The sequence below is a fragment of the Anolis carolinensis genome, chromosome 4 (genome assembly GCF_035594765.1).
Source record: "Anolis carolinensis isolate JA03-04 chromosome 4, rAnoCar3.1.pri, whole genome shotgun sequence".
In the NCBI taxonomy this organism is placed as follows: domain Eukaryota; kingdom Metazoa; phylum Chordata; class Lepidosauria; order Squamata; family Dactyloidae; genus Anolis; species Anolis carolinensis.
In genome coordinates, this window is record NC_085844.1 from 32677540 (window position 1) to 32688687 (window position 11148).

Consider the following 11148-nt stretch of genomic DNA (forward strand, 5'->3'; position numbering starts at 1 on the left):
CTTTGAGGCTTGAGTTGGCTGGGTTTCTTCCATGAGGAAATGTGCCTGGGGGGAGAGGGCAGCGGTGGTCAGAGAAGGGCGATCTGGCTGGCTGAGCCCTTCCCTCCCTGATCCTCTTTCCCTGGGAGTCCATACCTGTTCTGAAGAGATTTTTTTCCCTTTGAGGTTTGGGGGGGGGGGGGGAGAGAGAAAGGAGGTGGAAAGAGGAGATTCTGGAGGAGCCTTTTTTTTTTTTGAGGCTTGAGTCGGCTGGCTTTCCTCCGTGAGGAAATGTGCCTGTGGGGAGAGGGCAGCGGTGGTCAGAGATGTCAGTGTTCGTAGTCAAAGGGGTTTGGGTGAGTGAATTGGGCGGACTGGCGGGAAGCAGGAATTGGCCGTTTTTGCACATGCGCAGATGGCACAGCGTCCGTAGTCAAAGGGAAGCGCGAGGAGGGCTTCTTTGAGCAAGCGAAGATGGTGGGTTGTGGGTTGTCTGATTTTCTGTCCCTGTGAAGGTGCATGATGTGATTTGTCATTGTTTCAACCTTAAGGCGTGGATGTTGCATTGTGTGGTTAAATTTCTATGTTGGGGGGTGTTTAATTTTGTTGTTTTGCTCGGCGCTCGAATTCCATTACTCTTTTATATATATAGATATGTACAAAAGTATAATAAAAATTATTTTTTTAAAAAAAGAATGGGAGGAGCCATCAAGAAGGCCGTCTTCCTTGAACCCACAAAACAAGGCGAAGAAGGTGGTGGGATAAAGAAGGGTCTCTCCAGATGATCTTTGAGCTCTGTTAGGAAAGGCAGGTAACAAAATATTGGGATCGTAAAAGGAGATAGTGACCACATGGGGTTTTGTTAGGCAAAGAATAATCACATGGCGTTTTAAATAGGCTGGGCCCAAGCCATTCAGAAACAGTTTCCTAACCTTTATATATTTACAACCCCTTTCCAGGTATATAGGTTTATAAAATAGATATAAAAATCAAACATTTACTGACACTCAATCTGCATTTGCAAGACTTGTTAAACAGGCTGATTTTCCTTTTTTTACAGGACAGCTGAAGTCTTTTTATCCTCTTTTTTTGCAGGGTCCACTGTTAACACAACGTCGTTGCTAACAGATTTGTATAAATGTGTGGTGTTCAGAAATTCATTTTTTTTGTAATATTTTTATTAAAGCTTTTAAGTTACAATGGTGGCCCTACAGGAAAGTTTGGGGAAGGATAGTCCGAGGGGAGGAGTAATAGGAACAAAAAGGGGGGATAGGAAAAAAAGGAGGGATAGGAAAAAAAGGGGGGGGGAAGTGTTCAGAAATCTTTTATGGTTGGCAAATTTTCAGTGACCCAACATTGAGGTAAGGGAATGCCATTTGGGTTTGGGACCCATAGTGTAAAAAGCAATGATACAGGGCTTTATAGGTCACCACCAGCACTTGGAAATGTGAAAAGTAATGCAAAATACAAGATAGCTCACAAAAATGTTTTAAAACTGCTGCATTATATGCATAATTGCAGAAACCTTGAGATTTTCTAAAGTAAAAAAAAAAAACCCATTACAGACAAAAACTGATGTTCTCTACTGCCCATCCCAACATTCTCCAAGCTGGCACAAAACTGGATTACCATACCTTCCGATTTCTAATTTGGCAGAGAGATTCCTGATTAAGCTTCAATCATCCTACCTTTTCATTTGCTTTTAGAATGTTTCAGTTTTAATCTCCTCTTCCTACATAACCTCCTTTGTCCTTAGGTTATTTCAATTGCTGAAAACACTTCAAAGTCCAAAAACGGCTTGCACTAATTTAACTCAGACGGGTGAGAAGCAATGGCGGAGACAGGATCTTTTCTTGTAGGTTGAAACAAAGCAAACTACTTCAGCCTTTTCCTAGTTTTTGTATTCTTCCTCATACTAATGTTTGCCATCTTGACTACACTGATGTTGCTTGAGCACATGTGTCCTGGTTTTCATCAGTAAAATGTTTGAGGGCAGGAAAATGGACACTTAAGGGGAGTAGTCTATTTGAGAGAGAGCACAAGGTTATCATCACATCTTTCTGCCAAATGAGATTCAGCTATTGGAAAGATATGCAACAATTCATTTCCCAATGACCTCAGAGTTAAGCCTCATAAAAAAACAAAGAGGCTATCTAAAGAAAGATAGGAAAAAGAAAAACCGCTTGGCAACACCCAGCGAAACTGTGCAGGCTTGTAAAGTTGTTCAGCATGTTTTTGTGGGCAAAAATGAGTAAACCTTTAGTTCTCCTTCAGGTAGCCATACTCACTGCAATTCTCACTTAAAAGATATAGCAACCCTGTTCTGTTTTTCACTGGCAATGCTCCAGGGGAAGAAGAGTTCAGAACATGTTCAGCCAGGACTTGAAGAAGTAGATAGAAAAAGGACGAGGAAGAGAGAACTGAAATCAAGAAATAAAAGAGAAATAAATCAAGTGCCTAAGCAGAACAGAAGAAAGACTTTTATAGCACTTCCCTCCTCATCTCAGAATGAGGAAATAAATTGCAGTCTAGCCTGACCATTTTGGGTGGTGTTATGAATGGGAGAATTAAACTGGGAATGTTAACAATAAGACAGAAAAATCTACAAAATAACAGTCCTCTAGTACAGATTCAGTATGTGTTATCCAAAGTTTTGAAATACTCCAAAAACTGAAATTGTGCACATGGATTGCTGAGATAATTATATCTTTCATGCACGACATTATTAAAAACATTATATGAACTTACCTAAGCTTTGTGTACAAGGTGTATTCAAAACATAAATGAATTTTGTATTGAGGCTTGGGTCCCAGCTCCAAGATATCTTATGTACATATATGCAAAATGTAAAATTCAAAACAGTTCTGGTCCCAAGCATTTTGGATATCCAATACATGTTGAGGTAGCTCAGTGTTTCTCTGTGCTGACTACTCCTTCTCATTGAGTTCTGCTGTTGGCTGCAATTGAGAAACTTTGAAAGGAAGAAAACAGCCAGGTAGGTCTCCCTGAGAATCTGAAGCAGTTTGCATCAGTAAAGGCTATGTGTATACACACATACATACCATATTTTTTTCAATATGCTCAGTCTCAAAATTAAAGTGCCTGAAGACGTGGAACAGTTCCCAAGCCAGGGCTCACTCTATGTCACATGAGTAGCAGAAGTTGCATAGAAGTGAAATAAATAATACATAAATTGTACAGGAGACAGCAGTGATATCAAGAAATCAGATCCCCAAATTATTAAATACATGCAATATATGAAATCTTGGATGCAGCTTCACTGAACCTGGCAAGCGCATCCTTCTTGGTAATAATCTTTTGTGTTGCTGCCCCAAAACACCCAGACCTCTTCTCCCCATTTCCATTATCCCTTCACAATGGTCTGGGAGGCAGCAGGGAAATTACTCAATGAATGTATGTCAAGAGTGTTTCCTGCTGCCCTTGACGAGATCTGTGGAAAGGATCCGGCAGCCATGCCTCATCCAGCTTCACCTATTGAAATAGTCATCACCCACAAGAGGAAGACACACCTTTTATGTTCTGCACTGCGCCCTTCCAGCAACTGGAATCCTGATAATCTAGCCCTGTTCACTCTGAGAAGCCTTCCCCACACTTTGAGAGGAAATGCCAGGTCTTCAGGTCTGTGAATCCTACTCAAGATGGAGACTGGACATTGAGGGAATTAGAAAGGTGTTCTCAATAGCCAATTACATACTTGTAGGTGTTTCACTAAACCTCATCTTATTTTGGAAGCTAAACAGGATCAGCCCTGGTTAGTACTTGGATGAAAGACCGATGAATACTAAATGATATACGACCCCACCACATTACCTATGGGATTTGCCACACATCCATGAATTCAGTGTGGGGTGTGGGAAACCCTCACCCCATGCCCACATTACCCAGTTTCCCCTTTAGCCCATCCCATGGGGGAAGTGTCCACTACCTAGCTTCTCCCCATTGTTGGCTATATACATCTATGCAATAAAAGGATTTGTCGCAACCTGGAAAATGGTTGCAAGGGTTTTTATTACTTCTACAGAAAGTAGCAAGCATATCCTTATTGGCTTACAAAGATCATTTACCCCATTCATCTAATGTTGGCTACATCACAAGCATCTTAATGACTTGCTTTTCTTGTCTGATTGATTTGTTTTATTGTTTTGTTTTTATATTGTTCTGTCCGGGCTTGGCCCCATGTAAGCCGCCCCGAGTCCCTTCGGGGAGATGGGGCGGGGTATAAGAATAAAATTATTATTATTATTATTATTATTATTATTATTATTATTATTATTATTATCTTAACCATCATGCAGTTCTATTGGTTTTCTATGTTGTAACAACATGTGACTCTTTAGCCAATGGTGCTTTTCATGTTATTGACCCTGATCTCAGTATGTGCTTATCTTCCTCTTGTTGCAAGCATAGGTTCGAAACCCGCTGGGAATCTTGGGGACTGAGATCTAACCAGTTCGGTCCTGGTGTGTTGTTATTATTGAAAAGTAACTTCTTTTCTTTGGAACAACTCTTCCCAAACATCAGCATTTTCTCTCAAACATAGGCCTTTTGCAACTTAGGTCAATCAAAACATATGGGACTTATAATCATTAGAAGTATCTTTGAAAATTCTCTTTTTAAACCCACGTCCCCCTCAATGGGATGTATTTTTTATTTATCTTTTAATTGCTGCATACCTTTTAAATGTTTTGATTTAATAATTTTTTTCTTAGATATTTTAATTGACTCCCTTTGGGGTTGAGTTGTTCCCATGCTGGGGAAAAGGTGGTACAGTAGAGTCTCGCTTATCCAACGTAAACGGGCCGGCAGAACGTTGGATAAGCGAATATGTTGGATAATAAGGAGAGATTAAGGAAAAGCCTATTAAACATTAAATTAGGTTATGATTTTACAAATTAAGCACCAAAACATCATGTTATACAACAAATTTGACAGAAAAAGTAGTTCAATACACAGTAATGCTATGTAGTAATTACTGTATTTACGAATTTAGCACCAAAATATCACGATGTATTGAAAACATTGACTACAAAAATGCATTGGATAATCCAGAACGTTGGATAAGGGAGTGTTGGATAAGTGAGACTCTACTGTATGTGTATTGAATATTGCATTCTGGGACAATAAGCCACCAATCTTTCATCATTTTGATGATGGAGAATGGAGAGGGGGTATATTTAATTACTGCCAGTAGTAGTAATAGTAATAGTATATTTACATCCCACTTTCATAAAGCCTAAAACACTGGGTAGAAGTAACCCACCAGAACTATCATTCCTCCCAGCTCTATTTTCTAGTCTACTGATTATCATCTTCTTGGCTGGCTGCTCTTCCATCAGTTTCACACATACGTCTGTTTTCCCTTTTATATGAGAACTACCTTGATATTGGAGGACTTTAAAGTATTCTGCCTCTCCCAACAGCAGCCATATCAATGTTTCTGAGAGGGGACTATAAGGTTGTGTAGCAAAATGCTTACTTATAGTGTAAATTTTAGATATGATTGTTAATGTTTAAACATGACCTACCTTTCAGGGCTGGTGTGCGAACAGCCATTTTGTGATTCTTAGAAAGTAGCACCAGGGGAGGAGCTAATTTACATAGAGGCAACCTGATTGGTCATATGTAAATGAACGGGTGCTAGAATTTGAAAGGGGAGAGAGCCAAGAAATGGCAGTTGGAAGAAAACCTGAACATTCTAAAGTCAGTTAGGACGGAGAAAGCTAACTGCTAGGTCAGGATGGTTAGTTGTCAGTGAATATAGGTCAGGGAATATGTTAACAAAAGGTATTTGAAGAAATAGTATAATAAGTTGAAAACAGTTGAGAGTCTGCTCCTGCATAATAAACAAGTGAATCTTTCTGCATATAAAGATTTGTATGAAGGAAAGCTGTAACAAAACATTGTTATTCAACCAAGAAAGCAATATACAAATGTAACCAACACGCTTTTGTTGCGAGATCTTAATAAATAGTTACTGTGTCGTTTTCTATGAAGACACTGTAATCTCCCCAAATTATAATTTTTTTCAATCTGTAACCTAGACATTGAATTTCCATTTGGATAGCGCTAAGCATTGATGGACTTATTTTGAATTCATTCCTTTCGCCTTTCTAATCAAAACTGTCTAAGCTGACAGCTGTGACTCCCCTCTCCCAGCAATGCCTTCCATACTTTTATTGTGTCTGTAAAGAAATACTTTGTTTGTTTGTTTTTGAGTTATCTAAGCATAAATTCCATGGGATGGCCCAGTTCTGTGTTTCAAGAGCCAGAGGTGTGAAAAATATTGCCATATGAATTATTTGCACCGTGTTCTCTTTTTTCTTCCTTTCTGAATAAATGCATGCCTGGATTTGGTTTTCCTTCACTATTCCCTGTGGGAGTAATCCTCAAGTTTGTTTTCCAAATGTTAACCTTAAAAGCAAGGGAAGAAATCTTTTAAAATAAGCAATACATTGGGATTGAAAGCAGTCTGCCTGCAACAGTTTTTCTATCTATTGTGCCTGAAACATCATTCCTTGATCAGAAAGCTCAGTTGCCATTTCCAGGGAAAAGAGCAATCAATTAGATTTATCACAATCTCTGAATCTGAAAGCAAATGTGTGGGTAAGCATAATTCAAAGCTTGTTTTCTATTCTGGGGGCCAAAGAGCAAAATTGATGTCAAGGCTAAAAAATTGTGTAGAAACAGTCTTAAGCAAAGTAATATCAAGGATGGCTAACTGTCTTCTCCAAGAATAATACTCTTGTTTGTTGCTGGAAGTGACAGCCTGGAAGGAAACAGGCATTGTCTTGGGGTCTGCACTTCTTGCGGGATGGAGAAAATTTAGTATCATGGTCACTTAAAGGTGCATCTGCACTGTAGAATTAATGTAGTTTGATATCACTTTAACTGCCATGGCTCAAAGCTATGGAATCATGAAAACTGTAACTTTACAAGGTCTTTAGCCTGTTCTATCAAAAAAGTAGGGAGCCCCGGTGGCGAAGTGTGTTAAAGCACTGAGCTGCTGAAGTTGCAGACCGAAAGGTCACAGGTTCAAATCCCGGGAGTGGAGTGAGTGCCCGCTGTTAGCTCCAGCTTCTGCCAGCCTAGCAGTTTGAAAACATGCCAATGTGAGTAGATCAATAGGTACTGCTCCGGCGGGAAGATAACGGCATTACATGCAAGTCATGCCAGCCACATGACCTTGGAGGTGTCTACGGACAACGGCAGCTCTTTGGCTTAGAAATGGAGATGAGCACCAACTCCCAGAGTCAGACATGACTGGACTTAACGTCAGGGGAAACCTTTACCTTTACTATCAAAAAAGTGCTGGTGCCTCGCCAAACTACAAATCCCTGAATTCCATAGCATTAAGCCATGTCAGTTAAAGTCGCATCAAACTGCATTAATTCTAGTGTAGGTGCACCTTCAGACAATGTGTGTAGGTGCCCCAAATAGATAGTTGCCAATTGCATTGTATTACACCTCTCACCACCTCCAGTTTACCATAGGGCTTATTATGATGGGACTTCTAGTTTAACACACTGGGAAAATGCCAAGTTGAGCCTATTTGGGGTAGTGGTTTGAGTGCAAAGAGGGTTCCTGGAGACTAGGCGTGAATCCCTGTTCAGCCTTGGAAGTCCACTAGAAATCCACTATGTCTTGGAAGAATGCAATAGGTCATCTTCTCTGGAAAATAAATTGCCACCCCACCTTTGCCCTCTCTCCATTATAGCCATCAGTTGGAGACGTGAAAGCACCTAATAGCCAGAGTTTGGGGGTAATAGTTTAACAGAATGTCAAAACAGCCAGAATTTGTCAATGTGGGAGTATATTGCCCCCAGTTCAGTAGATTCATACATGCTAGGTTTGTACAAGGTGTTCTTTTCAGATGGCATGTCTTTAGCTACCAAGAAATGACAATTCCCTGCATCATATCCTAGGCTCGATCCTTCATTTTCCTACATTGGAGACATACCTATTCCTTTGATGCAAATGTTGTGAAGGAGGACCATCTCCTCCACCCAGAGGTAAACCTCTGTTGGCAGGGTCATCTGGGGTCAATTTTGTTGCCCAAGGCAGGGCAGGAAATGACCTCCTTCCCAAAATACCAAGGTGTAGAATACCCTAAACTGCTAAAATCCAATTTTAATCCTGACTAGAATTCATGGGATCAGTTATATTACCTTATGTGTTGATACACAATTGATGGATTGGTTTTACTGTAGCGAAGTCTGCCAATAGGATTCCAGCTATTATTTTGACGCATAAGTTTGACAATTCCACACACACTTCTCATCTCATATGACTGGTTGATTTATGGCAAACCCATACATTTAATTGGGTTTTCTTAAAGAAAGAATTCTTGGACATGGTTTGCCATTTTCTTCTTCTAAAACAGCTACAACTCCCAGAAATCCCAGCCAGTTTACGAGCTGTTAGGAGTTGAAGGCCAAAAACATCTGGGGACCCCAGGTTAAGAACCACTGTTCTAAAATATAGGCAACAGCACTTGATGTTTCTTGGGTGTCCCCCCATTCAAGTACTTACCAGGCCTGACCTGGCTTAACTTCTACATTCAGATGGAATCAGTAGCTTCAGGATATTGACATGTCTTAGTGCCATGGATTGTTTTACATTAATATAACAGAAGAGCAATAAAGAGTACACAGCACAAATGTGTCCATTAGGATGCCTTAAGTGTGAAACCTGCAAATCCAAGGGGGGAAAAGATAGAATCTTTTAGCCAAATGTGAAATTTCAGAGTGCTGCCATCCAGTTGTTATCTGAAAAGAGGATATGCACCATTTGCTGCATACAATAGTTCAAACAGGATATTATTATTGCCATCATTGTCAAGTAGACAAGCTAATAAATTTGATTACTTTTAAATTAAAGTATCTTCTTATGCATACTATTTACATACTCTAGAGTGACACTGAGCAGAAGATACCTTTCAATTACAAATTGTTCAAAAAAGGAATTATGGGATAAATCCAAATCTACATTTTAGTACAAAAATTTATAAACAATCCCCACTTCTTCCTGAAGTTATAACAAAACAGTACTGTTTCATTATCTGGGCAGAGGCCACAAGGCTAGAGAAGGATAGTCCATTTTACAGGGTGGGAGTTGAAGAAGGACACCCCCCTTCCGTTTTTGCTGATTATTCCCCCTCCCCACTCCCCATGTCATAAATGAGGGTTGTTTCCACAAGGGGGACATGGGTGGGGAGAATAATAGGAAAACGGGGGGAAATGATTTTACTCCTTCAACCCACCCTCCACCCCTATAAAATGGACTATCCTTCTCTGTCTAGTGCCCTCTTGTGGCCTCTGCCTGGATAATGGAACAGTACCAACAAAAGAAAACTAAGAACCTGAATGACTGGCTTCTCCTCTCAAATTATTCATTTTACAACCTGCCTTTTAGACACAGCTCAATTTCTCCCTTCTTTGGAATAAGACATAAAGAAGTGATGCTGATGATGTGGCTACTTAAGAACTGGACTATGAAATGAAATGTTGTGGACTAAAATACCTTAACAATATGGCTGGTAATCTCATTAACAATGGGCTTCCAGACCTACTCTAAAGAAAAAATGGGAAAAGTAATAGTTTTGGTTTATAACTCTTAAGAATTACTCAGTCTGATCACTGGAAAATGCAAGAACTGTTGCAATGTAGTAAAAAAAAAAAGTAGCATCCAGTGAGTTCCTTGTGATAAACTGCAAAGAACAACAGTCTCAGTCTTCAGAAGACTTGCAGATGACATTGGAAGATCCAGCACATGAATGGCCTCTACCAATTCACACAGGAAGCTAAGGAGAATAGAAGAAATGGTTGATGGTCCTGACCAGATGTCTCCGGAGGTGTGGTGTCTACATGGGACAAAAATCCATGATGCAATACAGAGGCTGACAAGACTTGTCAGGCCCATTGATCTGTACTCCTCCCTTTTGGTCTATACAGAAACCAGTGATACTGCAAGGCATATCCTTCAGGAAATCTTAGGGATATGAGGCTCTGCATTGGAGACTGAAGGACATTGATGCACAAGTAGTCATTTCATCTCTCTTCCAGTTGGCCAAGGAAGAGAGAGGAGAATAATGGAGGTGAACAGCTGGCTCCCCAGATATGCCGCCAGAAAGGATTTGATTTCTTACAACATGGTATACGATTTCATGAAGTCTTACAAATTTGTTCAGGAGGGCTTCAAACTAGGATGTTGGGAAAGGAGTCAGCATTCTTTCAGAGATAGAAGCTCTGATAGGGTGAAGTAGCTTGAAGTAGCTAAACTCTTTTCAACTCCTAACTTTCCTAACTCTGTAAATTGATTCTCTTAGAGAATCTTTCCATCTCTTCTTTTCTTTATCCCTTATTTGCTCAATTCTATTAAAAATGAAGCTAGTTTAGATCTATGTTATCTTAGCAGCTTTAAGAGAGCCTTCCTATCTTTAATGGAGTTCTTAGAGTAAATTTGTTTTTTAGCCAGTGTCTTTATTCCTTAATCAGAATTGTTAGCTCTTCACACATGTACTCTGAAGAAGTGCGTATGAAGAAGCTTTATATATGCTACTGCAAAGTACTGAGAAATAAAAACAAATTCAATGGTTATGCTTTCATGACATTGGTTAAAGGGGTATTAAGATGTGTTTGCAAGCAAACTTTAAGCCATGCTGTCAAAAAGTACCAAAGCACATCCCTGATTATGGAATATTAATTATTGTTTATAATCAGCTGTGACTCATACAGTTCATGAAATGTAACTCCAAATTTAGCATTCAACTAGATGGATTAAAGGGTTTTCAAATTCAGAACAAAATAGATGTAAAACCCATTGCTACTGATATGGAGAAAAATAGGAAAATCAATTACATCTGACAGCATCATATTTAGAGCAAACAACCAATCTTGTTTCTGATCACAATAAAATTAGAGCATTTATTAAATGTTGAAATGGAAATGCCTTTGCTTTAGCTGTAATGTCTCACTGCAGTGAGCTGTTAAAATCATCTTGTAGAAAGAGATGATTGTCAGGAAATCTTTTCACTGGACTGAAGCTGCAACCTCAGAGATAATTACTCTACTCTCTGAGATATAACCACATTATTAGTAACATTAAATGTACTGGCAAAGGAAATGAAAATGTCAACATATTGTGAAAAAG